Genomic DNA, 15,023 nt, shown 5'->3' on the forward strand with positions numbered 1-15,023 from the left:
GATAATTTGACTACAGGTACTGCTGGAACAAAGATTTAGATATGAACCAGAACAGGAATAGTTATAGAAACTCAGAATATTCAGAGAAATGAACAAAACTTTATTTTATTTAAATGTGAAACTAGTTATACAAACAGGATGATTTAAAACCTTTCATCTATAGCAAAGGATAGCAGAACAATGGACCATTGAAACTCTTTGTAAAAATTGATTATCCCCAGTGTAAGCCAACAAACTGGTTCTCTTCCATCAAAACCTATCAGAGTCTCAAGAAGGCATTAAACACCACAAATTGCTGGGCATTGATACAATGGCTCTCACAGACAAATACTGTACCTCCAAAGAGCATCTTAGAAGTACACACAGGAATCAACTTTTCAAAGGAAAGTTTCAAGTATATTTTGGCAAGTAATTAAACAGAAGTTGCTGTCACCGTTCTCTTTTTCTGAATAATTTGGCGCCTGGTTCCCAGACAAACAACCACAGAGAAAAATAATCAAAAATCGATGAATTTTCAATGTTAGCTTGTCGAGACTGACTGTACCATGAAACCAACAAATCGCCATTGGCCTCAGGTTCCAACCAATCAACCTCAAAGAGAACAAAAGGACGATGAAAAGAATATTCATTTATCTTGCTGTATATTGGACACTATTTCCCTCTAACTTGGTGTGTGTGTGTGTGTGTGTGTGTGTGTGTGTGCATGCGTGACCAGAAGACCACAGGAAGCTGTACTCTTCATGTGGTGTTGCATTATTTGCCTTGCTTTAACAGTCAAGAAATTTGGTGTTTCCTTAGATTGAATAATTTCGAGTTGCCGGTGTTGGACTGGTCTGTACAAAGTTCAAATCACACAACACCAGGTTACAGTCCAACAGGTTTATTTGGAATCACTAGCTTTCGGAGTGCTGCTCCTTCATCAGGAAGGATAATTGCTCCAAAAGCTAGTGCTTCCAAATAAACCTGTTGGACTCTAACCTGGTGTGTGTGATTTTAAACCTTTGAGTTAAGAAAAGCTTGCTGATTGACTCCTTATTTCTCATAATAGTTAACTATGTTTTTAATTGGAGAGAGGTATAGCTCCATGGAAAAATGACTTTAAAAATTATTGTGACAACCAAGGAGGAGCCACTTTTTAACCCTTTCCCTCCTGAAGCTACATATCAGTTTGATTAAAAAGTCATTAGACTGGAATTGTTTGTTTTCTTGCATTATGCAGCAACAGAGACAGAAATCAGAGGCCCCAATGCTGCTCCCAACCTCTGACCCTGACCCAGGCACAGCAGGTCCACTGTACCCCAGTTAACATGATTTACAGACCTCTCCTGTCCAGTAAGACACTTGAGGAAGGTCTGAAGTGGTATTTCTGGCCCTGTTTGTGGCTTCAAGGATCTGATTTGTAGGGAAAAGGAACAAGGTTCCTCAGAAGAAGTGGGGAAGCTCACTCTCCACTTCTCGCTGGAGTCAAATCAAGCCACATTCATACAGGTTTAGCCCAAACCACTTCATACCAATGCCAAAACGTGCAGCGTGAAAGCATCCTTGAACTCTGCATGAGATTGATTTAGCTCAGGGAATGTGGCACCTGCACAGCATGAGTTCAGGTTCAAATACTTGATATTTTTCTCAGTGAAGTACACAGCAGGCAGTGAGGTATCCGTGTAGATGGAGACGAATCCTTTCAACCTCGGATTCATTGAATTCTGCTTCACTGCAGGGTACTTAGAACTCTTAAACTGCTGGCATTGCTCCAAGGTTCTGCCCTAGAAACGGGCCTATTATTAAGATTGTAGGTTGCATATACTGCTACTGAAAGGTTGACCTTAGCAACTTTTATCCGGGTTTGTCAAGAATCATGGGTTTGTCAAGACAACAGGAATTAAACATTAATATTCTGGGCACCGTTTGAAGCAGTCTGAGGTGAAATGCAGCCAGATTTTTAAAAATAATTTAAGAACTGTTTTATTCTCATTTTTTGAACCTTTTCATCGATTAGTTACAGGTTAAATGGTAAAGTCCCAGAGGACCATAGGGCTCCTCTTTCATTAGAGAGAGATAATTGATGGTGGTTAACCTGAGGGTCACCATGTCTCAAGTAAGGGATAAGGTTCCATTGGAAACGTTAGAAAGTGTTGTTCGATTGTGTAGGGCAGCTGAAAATGCAATGAAATCTCCCGAATTGTATCCCAGCAGAGTTGGCAACTCTATACAGAAGTGCTCAAGTTTAAAATAAGAATGCTATCTTGCTTCAGCTCTCTTAATATTCTCTTTTAACTTTTACGGCTTCAATTATCCATATTTTGAACTCTGCTTTGTGTTCTAGGTTTTTTTTAAAGAGTAAGGTGTAAGAGATTTTACTTTAAAATGCATAACGTACACGACAGTTCTGCCTTCTCTCAATATCTGCACTTTATTTTTTTCCTGAGGGCACACCCAGGCTTAACCAGTCAAACACAGTAGGGAACAGACTCCCTCACCAACCTAACCTGTACCCCTCCACCGACACACTCATTCAAATGGTGGAACTGGTCCTCAACCTCAACAACTTCCTCTTTGAATCCTCCCACTTCCTTCAGACCAAAGCCAAAGGGATAGCCATGGGCACCCGAATGGGCCCCAGCTTTGCCTGCCTCTTTGTAGGATATGTAGAACGGTCCATCTTTTGCAGCTACACCAGCACCATTCCCCACCTTTTCTTCTGCTATATCGATAACTGGATTGGCGCCACCCCGATCTCCCATAAGACCATAAGACCATAAGACATAGGAGTGGAAGTAAGGCCATTCGGCCCATCAAGTCCACTCCGCCATTCAATCATGGCTGATGGGCATTTCAACTCCACTTACCAGCGTTCTCCCCATAGCCCTTAATTCCTCGAGACAACAAGAATCTATCAATCTCGGCCTTGAAGACATTTAGTGTCCCGGCCTCCACTGCACTCTGTGGCAATGAATTCCACAGGCCCACCACTCTCTGGCTGAAGAAATGTCTCCGCATTTCTGTTCTGAATTGACACCCTCTAATTCTAAGGCTGTGTCCACGGGTCCTAGTCTCCTCGCCTAACGGAAACAATTTCCTAGCGTCCACCCTTTCCAAGCCATGTATTATCTTGTACGTCTCTATTATGTCTCCCCTTAATCTTCGAAATTCCAACGAATACAATCCCAGGATCCTCAGCCGTTCCTCATATGTTAGACCTGCCATTCCAGGGATCATCCGTGTGAATCTCTGCTGGACACGTTCCAGTGCCAGTATGTCCTTTCTGAGGTGTGGGGACCAAAACTGGACACAGTATTCCAAATGGGGCCTAACCAGAGCTTTATAAAGTCTCAATAGCACATCTCTGCTTTTATATTCCAACCCTCTTGAGATAAGAGACAACATTGCATTCGCTTTCTTAATCACGGACTCAACCTGCATGTAGTGGTTCTGTTCGCCGAGCTGGAAGTTTGTGTTGCAAACGTTTCATCCCCTGGCTAGGAGACATCATCAGTGCTCTGGAGCCTCCTGCGAAACGCTTCTTTGATGTTTCTTCCGGCATTTATAGTGGTCTGTCCTTGCCGCTTCCGGGTGTCAGTTTCAACTGTCCGCTGTAGTGATTGGTATATTGGGTCCAGGTCGATGTGTCTGTTGATGGAGTTTGTGGATGAATGCCATGCCTCTAGGAATTCCCTGGCTGTTCTCTGTCTGGCTTGCTCTATGATAGTAGTGTTTTCCCAGTCGAATTCATGTTGCTTGTTGTCTGAGTGTGTAGCTACTAGGGATAGCTGGTCGTGTCGTTTCGTGTCTAGTTGGTGTTCATGTATGCGGATTGTTAGCTGTCTTCCTGTTTGTCCTATATAGTGTTTTGTGCAGTCCTTGCATGGTATTTTATAAACTACATTAGTTTTGCTCATGTTGGGTATTGGCTCCTTTGTTCTAGTAAGTTGTTGTCTGAGCGTGGCTGTTGGTTTGTGTGCCGTTATGAGTCCTAGGGGTAGCAGTGTCAGTTCTGAAATGCTCCTGATGTATGGTAGTGTGGCTAGTCTTTTTGGTTGTGGCATGTCCTCGTTCCGTGGTCTATCTCTTAGGCATCTGTTGATAAAGTTGCGCGGGTATCCGTTTTTGGCGAATACCTTGTATAGGTGTTCCTCTTCCTCTTTTCGCAGTTCTGGTGTACTGCAGTGTGTTGTAGCTCTTTTGAATAATGCAGCTTCGTTTGTGTGTGTTGGGGTGGTTACTTTCATAGTTTAGGACTTGGTCTGTGTGTGTCGTTTTCCTGTGTACCCTTGTGGTGAATTCTCCGTTCGGTGTTCTCTGTACTATCACGTCTAGGAATGGGAGTTGGCTATCCTTTTCTACTTCTCTCGTGAATCGTATTCCTGTGAGTGTGGCGTTGATGATCTGGTGAGTTTTTTCTATTTCCGTGTTTTTGATGATTACGAAAGTGTCATCGACATATCTGACCCAGAGTTTGGGTTGAATTTGCGGTAGGGCTGTTTGTTCTAACCTTTGCATAACTGCCTCTGCTATGAGTCCCGAGATTGGTGATCCCATGGGTGTTCCATTGATTTGTTCGTATATCTGATTGTTGAATGTAAAGTGTGTAGTGAGGCATAAGTCCAGTAGTTTAAGTATGCCGTCTTTGTTGATAGGTTCCGCCTCCTGGTTTCTGTTATGTATGTCCAGTAGGTTGGCTATTGTTTCTCTGGCTAGGGTTTTGTCAATCGAAGTGAACAGTGCCGTCACGTCGAATGAGAACATGATCCTACTGACCACCCTATTTATCCTCTTCGCTAGAACATTAGTACCTGATCGGTTCAGGTGGAGACCGTCCCAATGGTACAGATCCCCCCTGTTCCAAAACTGATGCCAATGCCCCATGAAGTGGAATCCCTCTTTCCCACACCAATCCCTTAGCCACGTGTTTACTTGCCTACGTTTCTTGTCCCTATGCCAATTGGCACGTGGCTCGGGCAGTAATCCGGAGATTATGACCCTTGAGGACCTGTGCTTCAATTTCCTGCCTAGTGCTTTGTAATCCCCAAACAGGTCCTCCACTCTAGTCTTGCCTATGTTGTTAGTACCAACGTGGACCACAACAACTGGATCCTCCCCCTCCCGCTCCAATATCCTTTCAAGCCGGCCGGAGATGTCCCGCACCCTGGCACCGGGCAGGCAACACACCATGCGAGACTCCCGATCCGGCTTGCAAAGGATACTATCTGTCCCCCTAATTATAGAATCCCCTATTGTCTATTAGCTGCCCCCTCTTGAATGGCCTTCTGCACTATGGTGCCGTGGTCAGTTGGCGCATCCTGTCCAGAGCCCTTTTCCTCATCCGAACAGGGAGCAAGAATCTCGTACCTGTTGGACAAGGTCAAGGGCTGAGGCTCCTCCACTCCTGAACTCAGGTTCCCCCTACCTGCCTCACTTACAGTCACACTCTGTTGTGCCTGATCACTAGCTGAATGTGAATTACTTAATCCATGAAGAGGTTGAACAGTTCATCAATACAGTGGATGTAAAGATGCTATCCCTTATTGCCAATTCCTTTGCCTCCACTGTATCTGCTCCCAGGAGCATCAATTTCACTCCAGGACATCCCAGATGGCCTCTTACTTGAAGGATTGCAATTTCCCCTTTCACGTGATTAACAATGCACTCCAGTGTATCTCCTCCAAGTCCCGCACCTCCACCCTTGAACCCCACACCTCCAACCGCAACAAGGATAGAGCCCTCCTGATCCTCACCTTCCACCCCCACTAATATCCGGATACAGCGCATTATCCTCCACCATTTCTGCCATCTACAGTCAGACCCCACCACCAGAAGTTTGCAGAGGAACCTCAATTATCTGAATATCAATCATCTGAAGTTCGGATTATCTGAAGAAGATCTCAAGGTCCCATAAGTGGTGTTGCTAACACTGGTGCAACGACTGTGTCTTTTGTTTACAATGATTAAAAGTGAATTTGGCTCACTGAAGTTCTGCCGAGAACAGTCCTAGTCATCGGTGGGAGCCCAGGCACCATCTCCAAATGACTGACTGCCCTCCCTCCCTATTTCTGCAAATGAATATTCTCAAGTAAAGGCCCCAGATAATCTCTCCAACATTGTCCTCTACAGGGCATTATGGGTGTGTGTGTGTGTGTGTGTGTTCTGGAGTCCCAATGGAAAGAAGAGATGAGGCATCTGGCCACTTCACTGCATCCGCTGGCTGTGAACAGGCTGAAAGCACAGAGCGGGGTTGGGGAGGGGTTGGGGGTGTGGGGCGATGGTGCAGGGTGTGATTTGGGGGGCGGGGGGGTGGTTGTGCGGTGTGCTGCTGCCTAGTCTCCTGAACGGGGTGCGGACTCAGCAAATGCTCACTCTGTCAATCCCATTGAAGTGAAGCAGTGGTGGGGAGAGGCTTCAGCAATGCTGCAGGTCCCTTACACGCAAGTGTGTGTCTGCTCAGAAACAAACCCTGAGACAGAGAGAGGGAGCAAGGCAGGCAGAGCGAGGAAACAGGAAACTTCAGAAAACTCCAAGTGCCAGAGGGGAGGCATTGAATCGATTATCAGAATAATCAAATCCGAACGGCATACTGCCTGCCCATCTTGTTTGTGATAATTGAGGTTCCTCTGCATTTTCCTCCCCGCTCTTTTCAGCATTCCGCAGAGACCATTCCTTCTGTGACTCCCTCGTTAGTTCCAGGTCCCCCCGACACCGAGCGTCTTCCCTTGCCTCCACAAAAGGTGTAAAAGCTGCGTCCACACCTCCCCCTCTTGCCTCCATCCAAGGCTCCAAAGGATCTTTTCACATCCGGCAGAGATTTTCCTGCACATCCATCCACTTCAATCAATGTGTCCGTTGCTCTCGATGTGGTCTCCTCTACATTGGGGAGACAGGATGCCAACTTGCGGAATGTTTCAGGGAACATCTCTGAGACACAGGCACTAAACAACCCCACCGCCCTGTGGCTGGCCACCTCAACTCCCCCTCCCCCTCCTCCAAGGACATACAAGTCCTGGGCCTCCTCCACCACAATCCAAGCCACCCAACCACTGGAGGAAGGACGCCTCATCTTCCGCCATGGGACACTTCAACCACATGGCATTAACGTTGACTTCACAAGTTTTCAAATCCACCTTCCCCCCGCCTCAAACCAGATCTAACCCTCCAACTCGGCACCATCCTCTTGGACTGTCCTATCTGTCCATTTTCCAACCCACCCATCTGCTCCACCCTCCCCACTGACCTATCACCATCACACCCCTACCTTCTCCCCACCCCCACCCTTCTATTAAGCTCTCAGCACCCCCCTCCCCGTCCCCACATTCTTGATGAAGGGCTTATGCCCAAAACATCAGTTCTCCTGCTCCTCGGATGCTGCCTGGCTTGCAGGACAGACCTTAGGGGCTTTTTTTTGCTATGTTTTTTTCATAAGTTCTCAATGTTTCTCAAGTTAAGATGTCAGATGTGCTAGACTTGCTGTGCTAATCCAGCAATTTCTGTTTGTGTTTCTAATTTCCTGTCATCCACAGTTCTTTGTTTTTGACTTGTTCAGGTGTCATTGGGATCGGGGAGCAGAAATCAGCCAGCTTTCCAGCCTGGGTTACTGTTCTCTGCCTTCTGCTGAGGATGTGGGCATTGGGTGAAAACTGGGGCTTGATTCCCCCATACAAATCAAGCAGCTCGAGAAAACCAACTGTGGAGATTCAAGAAGGAAAGAAAACAACACCGTATAACAGGGAGGGTCAGGAAAAACAGCTCCATCATATACACAACCGGTAGACTGATTGATGACATGTTCAGGTGAGGCAATGAGAGAAGTGCACCCAAATTATTGACGTGCTTACCAGGCCAACATAGGGAGGATAAAACACACAGCAAGAACATGCAAGAGGATAACGCCCATAAAGACAGAATGTTAAAGACTATTCCACCTCTGAATAGTAACATTGTCCACAGATGGAGAAACGCAGCAGTTCAGTTCTGAGGAAGGTCACTAGACTCTGCTCTCTCAGCCCTGCATAGAAGTCTCAAAAAGAATCCTAATACTTCATATATAGAATCATAGAGATGTACAGCACAGAAACAGACCCTTCGGTTGAACTCGTCTATGCCGACCAGGTATCCTAACTAAATCTATTAACTCATTTGCCAGCACTTGTGTCCATATCCCTCTATACTCTTCCTATTCATATAGCCATCCAGTTGCCTTTTAAGTGTTGCAATTGTACCAGCCTCCACCACCTCCTCTGGCAGCTCATTCCACACACCCACCACCCTCTGTGCAGAAATGTTGCCCCTTATATACCTTTTATATCTTTCCACTCTCACCCTAAACCTATGCCCCAGTGAAAATACCTTATCTATTTACTCTATGTCCTCATGATTTTACAAACCTCAATAAGGTCACCCCTCAGCCTCCGACACACCAAAGAAAACAGCCCCAACCTATTCAGCCTCTCCCTAAAGTTCAAATCCTCCAACCCTGGCAACATCCTTGTAAACATAACAGAAATAAACCAATTGCATATAAACTGATCATACAAGAGTTAATGTTTTATTGTTGACAATTTAGAATAGCAGAACATAAAGTGTGGGGAGATCTATTTATTTTACTTGAGGGCCTGTCATTTCCCCAGCAACCCAGACATCAGCACCCAAGACAATGTCTCTGCAATATATTATGCATATACCAGAGATACTGTCATTATTTCAGATTGTAATCACATTCTCTTTTGTGTGAGTAAACCTGCCACACAGACCTTGCACGTGACTATTTCAGGGACCCAGCCCTCAGCTCAAGGTAATACAGCTATAACAATGTTTTTATTGCAACCCTATTTTGGAAAATGTTTCAAGTCTCAAGTGTCTCCTGCCCCTTGCCCAGGAGGGAGTATTACATTTCTTTGCTAATAGAATAAGACTGGAATTGTGGGTCATGAACTCAAACGAACTTCTGTCCAGCACAGCCCTGCAACAAATCAAACTCTGCCTCATTTTTTTACCCAACGCCCCCGCCCCAGTCCCTCCTCCCTTCCTTTTATCTTAGCCTGCTTGGTACACCTTCCTCATTCCTGAAGAAGGGCTTATGCCCAAAACGTCGATGCTGCCTGACCTGCTGCGCTTTTCCAGCAACACATCTTTCAGCAATACTCTACAGAACCCATTCCTTAATGTGTATGAGTCCTACCCTGATTTGCTTTACTAAATTGCAACAGCCCACATTTATCTAAATTAAACTCCATCTGCTACTCCCTCCTACACATGTTTATCCCATTTCCATTAAAAGCATTCAAGCTAATCCCTCAATAACTCTATGTGGTTGCAAATTTAACATTTTAACCACTCCCTGAATAAAGTAATCTCTCCCTTGCATTCATTAGCAGTGACCTTGTGTGGATGACCTAGTTTCAGTCTCATTTCCAGTTGAATTACCATCACCACTGGGTTGACTGTTTGATGGTTCTCCCAACATCCAACATTTGTTTCTTCAGATACAACACTGGGAGTCTGAGGGGATTCTTTAGAGCCTTGATGTGGGTCCAATCATGAATAGGGCCTTCAAGCACCGAGGTCTCTGCAGCCTTTAACACATCCCAGATAAGTGAAACTCACACAACACCAGGTTATAGTCCAATGGGTTTACTTGAAAGCAGGCAGCACGGTCGCTCAGTGGTTAGCACTGCTGCCTTACAACACCAGGGTCCCAGGTTTGATTTCAGCCTTGGGCGACAGTCTGTGTGGAGTTTGCATGTTCTCCCTGTGTCTGCGTGGGTTTCCTCCGAGTGCTCCAGTTTCCTCCCACAGTCCAAAGATGTGCAGGTCAGGTGAATTGGTTGTACTAAATTGCCCATAGTGTTAGATACATAAGTCAGAGAGAAATGGGTCTGGATGGGTTACTCTTTGGAGGGTAGATGTGGACTTGTTGGGCCGAAGGGCCAGTTTCTATACTGTAGGGAATCGAATCTAATCACTAGCTTTTGGAGCGCTGCTCCTTTATCAGGTGGTTGTCTGAAGGAGCAGCGCTCTGAAAACTGGTGCTTTATCCAGGTGTTGTGTGATTTTTGACTTTGTACACCCCAGTCCAACACTGGCACCTCCACATCATAACATCTCAGCTAAGTCTGCAGCCAGCGTTCTGAGTAAGATTTTGTGTGATTAATTGCCAGCGCTTAGAGTATTTAGAAACAAGTTACACACCTGTTTTGAATCAAGGATCCTGCAAAGAACTTTAGCATTTAAGTTTTTAAACAGTTAAGCACCAGCAATTGGCTATCCTTTTTAACAGTTTAATATCAGGTGACAGGAGTTACTTTATTGACTATTGAAAAGACACTACTGGTGATTTAGTGATGGAAAAAAATGTGAAGTTGAAATATAAGAGCACATATAGTCAGAGAGATGGACAGCGTGGAAGTGGACCCTTCAGTCTGACTCATCTACGCTGACCAGATATCCCAAATTAATCTCGTCCCAATTGGCCTATTTACCTCTAAACCCCTCCTGTTGATATACCCACTCAGATGCCTTTTAATTGTGCCAGCAAAGTCCTTGTATTGTTATCACTAGACTATTAATCCAATAATAATCTGTCAGACGGTGGAATTTGGATTCAGTCTGGGTGGTATGGTGGCTCAGTGGTTAGCACTGCGATCATACAGCACCAGGCTCCTGGGTTCAACTCCAGCTTTGGATGAATATCTGTGTGGATGCTCTGTTTCTTCCCACTTCTAATATGAAAGGAAGAAAAAAGAATGATAGAGCATTTTCCAGGTGCAGCTGGATGTCCTTGTCTCTGAGCCCCCGGGTTCAAATCCCACCTGCTCCACAACACCTCTGATTGGGTTGATGAGAAAATATCTATGAAGATGCGATGTTAATTTGCTTTAGTCCTTCCTTCTGTTATTGTTACATTGCCTGGTAGATAATGCCTGAAATTCTTTAATTGCTGAGAATGCAAATGGGCAACTTAGTGGTGAATTGTCAGGGAAAAACATAGATTGAGAGAAGGTGGAGGGTCTTGTAGTGCACTGGTAGTGTTCCTAACTCTGAACCAGGAGGCCTGGGCTCAAGTCTCACCTTCTCCAGAGGTGTGTAATAACAGCTTGGAACAGGTTCAGGCAAAATATCTATGAAGAGGAGACTATCTGAGCCATGAATTAGCTAAAATCAAGGAAGTGGAATCTTACCAATCCTTTTATCTCAGTGCGTGAAACCTCCTGGAAAATTTCAGCGTTTTCCCACACTGGTGATGAAACTCTTATTCAAGAAAGTCAAAGCCCATTTTCACCCTGAGGGCAAACATATGGCCACTATTCAGGTGTAGTGCTGAGGCACAAAGATCAGGGAAAGCTCACATAATGATAAATATAGATTTCCATCATCTGACTGTTATTTCTGAGAACTTTCATAGACTAAAGTAGCTTTGAAAGAGTGTGACAATGCTGTGGCTTTAAGAGGTTATGTTGTGCTTTTTCTTTTAAACAGAGATTGTAAAACAGAGGTGCAAAGCAGTCTGCTAAAACCACTAAAATAAACCACTTGCAAGGTCTTAGGATTCTTTGTAAAAGATTGAACAATAGAATCAGCCTGGCTGGGTGTGACTAGCTGTCTCAGACCAACATTTCTAGTTTTTAGGTTTAACTTTAAGGCGTTCCTGTTGTTGGTTTGAAGACGTAAAAGTCACCTTTTCCCTCTCTCAGTTACAGCTGGAAGCAGGGGATTCTCTCTGCTGCTGGGTTACCTGTGAAATGAATATATTTGTTTGAATTTGCCTTTTTGCTAAAGGGTGTGTTTATGGGATGTTTCTATATTGGAACAATTAATTAGTATTAGTTACTATACCTATTATTCTGTTAAGTTTTCCAATTGAGTTGTCATTCAAAGTTCTTCTTTCTTGTGTTGTATTTTAACTATAGTGTTTAATTAAATTGTGCTTTAGTTTGGGTAGTTTGACCATTCAAATTGCGTCTGGAACACAACACATTACACTGCCTTTAAAGTAAGAAAATGTTAGTGTCTAGGCTACCTTCTCAAAATACTTTGAAAGGGTCTGGTCCATAACAAAAGGTAGAAGCATGCATCCAAGATGGCTGCGTACATCCAAGATGGCTGCATACATCCAAGATGGCTGCAGTAGTCATGTGACCACAAATTGAGGCAAACTTCAGAAGACCCATGCGGAATAAACAAAACTTAGAATCTACACTCTCATCATCACTTTTCATCTAAAGACATCTCAACCAGGCACCTGAATCCGTGTCGAGAAATTTGCATCTCCTGTTTAATTCTCACAAATACAGTCAGTTCCCATTTTGGGAGATGATTTATCTGCCAATGAGCTATCTTGGAAAGAAAGTCGACCTCAACTCTAGAGTACATATTCAATATTATTTCAACAGCTACTTTTCAGCAGCAATTGTAAAAGAAAGAAAAGTGTATTAATAACAACAAAACTTGTAAGTCTTACTCCTTCTTGCCCCACCTGTTTTTCTCATCATCACAGAAGGCAGCTCTCAGTCAGAAACAAATTGGGAAAACAACCCTTCACCAAGAATTCGAAGATTTACAGATTCTGCTATTGCTGAGGATATAAGTCAACCATAAAACTATGATCTCAGTTGAAGAATCTGATATCTCAAGTACTCTTAGCGGGTGGCATTGTGGCACAGTGGTTAGCACTGCTGCCTCACAGCACCAGAGACGCAGGTTCATTTCCCACCTCAGGCAACTGCCTGTGTGGAATTTGCATGTTCTCCCTGTGTTTTCGTGGGTTTCCTCCCACGGTCCAAAGATGTGCGGGTCAGGTGAATTGGCCATGCTAAATTGCCCGTAGTGTAATGTAGGGGTATGGGTGGGTTGCGCTTCGGCGGGTCGGTGTGGACTTGTTAGGCCGAAGGGCCTGTTTCCACACTGTAAGTAATCTACTCTAAGGAATGTTTAATTGTGTAACCCATATTCTCCCTGTGTGTACTAGAAATACTTTTATAAACCTTTTACCAGTGTTTGGGTGGATCTTTGATGCTGCGTTTTTATTTTTTTTCTCAGATCTATTAATATAATAATTTTTTTCTTTCACTCATGGACTTTGATAGTCGGCTCCTTCGTGTTCGAGTGAAGCACATTTTAATTGAGGGGTGATAGGAGCATGCTAAAAATAAATCCACATGACGGATGGAGGGAAAGTTATAAATAAGGGAGCCGATGTCTCCATACTCACCTGGTTATAATACTTTTGAATCAGCTCCTTGACACTGGAGAGTTATGATTAGTTAAATGTCCTCCCATTCTGTGTTGCTATCCAGCAAAGCTGGGCCTCAGACAAACGGCCATTTGTTAAACTCTCAGGGAAGTAGTCCTCAGTCAAGTCTGTGGGAACTGTCTCTCAGGGGGTACTAGCATAGCAAGTCAAAGATATGGTCTGATTCCAGTCCACGGGCTTCAACATGGACAGTCAGTTCACTTTAGGCATTCAGAGTTAGAGATCAATCTCTCTACAGTGGGGCAAGTGGGTCACATTCAATGGTGCAGCTGGTGCCACCACACCGGTGGTTAAAAGTCAGTTAGGGAGATGCTTAAAGATCAAATCAGGATCTACTCACTCATTCAGTTCACTTGCATGACACTATGACCTTTACTATAAATTCTGTGTCTTATGATCCTGCCCACTAGCTACCCGATGAAGGAGCAGTGCTTGAAAGCTTGTACTTCCAAATGAACCTGTTGGACCGTAACCTAGTGCTGTGTGATTTTTAACTTTTTCTGCCCCCAGTTCAACACATCATCAGTCGGACTCTCTTTCCAACTCAGTTAGGGGGGGAAGACCATCATGGTCCATGTGGTGTCCAAGGGTTAGTGCTGTGGTGGGGACACTGGGGAAGTCAATTAGAGTCATAGAGATGTACAGCACGGAAACAGACCCTTTGGTCCAACTCGTCTATGCTGACCAGATATCCCAAACCAATCTAGTCCCACCTGCCAGCATCCGGCTCATATTCCTCCAAACCCTTCCTATGAAGAAGGCATTTGGTATGCTTTCCTTTATTGGTCAGAATATTGAGTACAGGAGTTGGGAAGTCATGTTGTGGCTGTACAGGACATTGGTTAGGCCACTTTTGAAATATTGTGTGCAATTCTGGTCTCCTTCCTATCAGAATGATATTGTGAAACTTGAAAGGGTTCAGAAAAGACTTACAAGGATGCTGCCTGAGAGGATTGGAGGCCCATGCTGGGATGCAGTGGGGAATAATAATTGAGAGAATATCATATCCCATTTTACCCATGAAATCTAATTTAGTAATACCGAACACGTAATGCACTACTCCCCTTCAAAGCCAGAACAGTGGTGATCATCACTGACATAACCCCTCCTGAAATGGTCTATTGTCTATAGAAGGAACACTCTAGAGTCAGTGTTGGGAGCAGTGTTCATTGGTTAGTCCTAACCTAATGTCGCTATAAGCCAGAGTCTGGTATAGCTATGATTACCATGTACAGTAGTGTTTAGTATTAATGGATAATGGTGTTTTAGGAAGTCAGTAATCAGTATGAAATGTTTATATAGATGGCGCTGAATGAGGTTAGTTTTACCTTTTGAGACAGCTGTTTTAATACATTCTTCCTGAAAAGAGTGGACAAAAGCATTTTGTGCTTTTGATTTTTCCAGACCATCCACAGGAATGTCATACTATCCCTCATTTTCTCACTCCCACTTTTAATTCCTAGCCCAGTCAGATCTGCAGATATACATGCTACTGGGCATCCCTTATTCCCAATTCCTCCGCGTCCACTGCATCTGCTCCCAGGAGGACCAATTCCACTACAAAACATCCCACGTGGTTGATGATGCCCTCCAACACATCTCCTCCACTTCTCACATCTCCACCTTGAACTCCACCCCTCCCAACGCAACAAGGACAGAACCCCCCTCCAGTCCTCACCTTCCACACTACCAATCTCCAGATACATCACATCATCCTCCGCCATTTCCACCACAAACAGACTCCACCACCAGGGATATACTTCCCTCCCCACCCCTATCTGCATTC

The sequence above is a fragment of the Hemiscyllium ocellatum genome, chromosome 24, assembly GCF_020745735.1.
Source record: "Hemiscyllium ocellatum isolate sHemOce1 chromosome 24, sHemOce1.pat.X.cur, whole genome shotgun sequence".
In the NCBI taxonomy this organism is placed as follows: Eukaryota; Metazoa; Chordata; class Chondrichthyes; order Orectolobiformes; family Hemiscylliidae; genus Hemiscyllium; species Hemiscyllium ocellatum.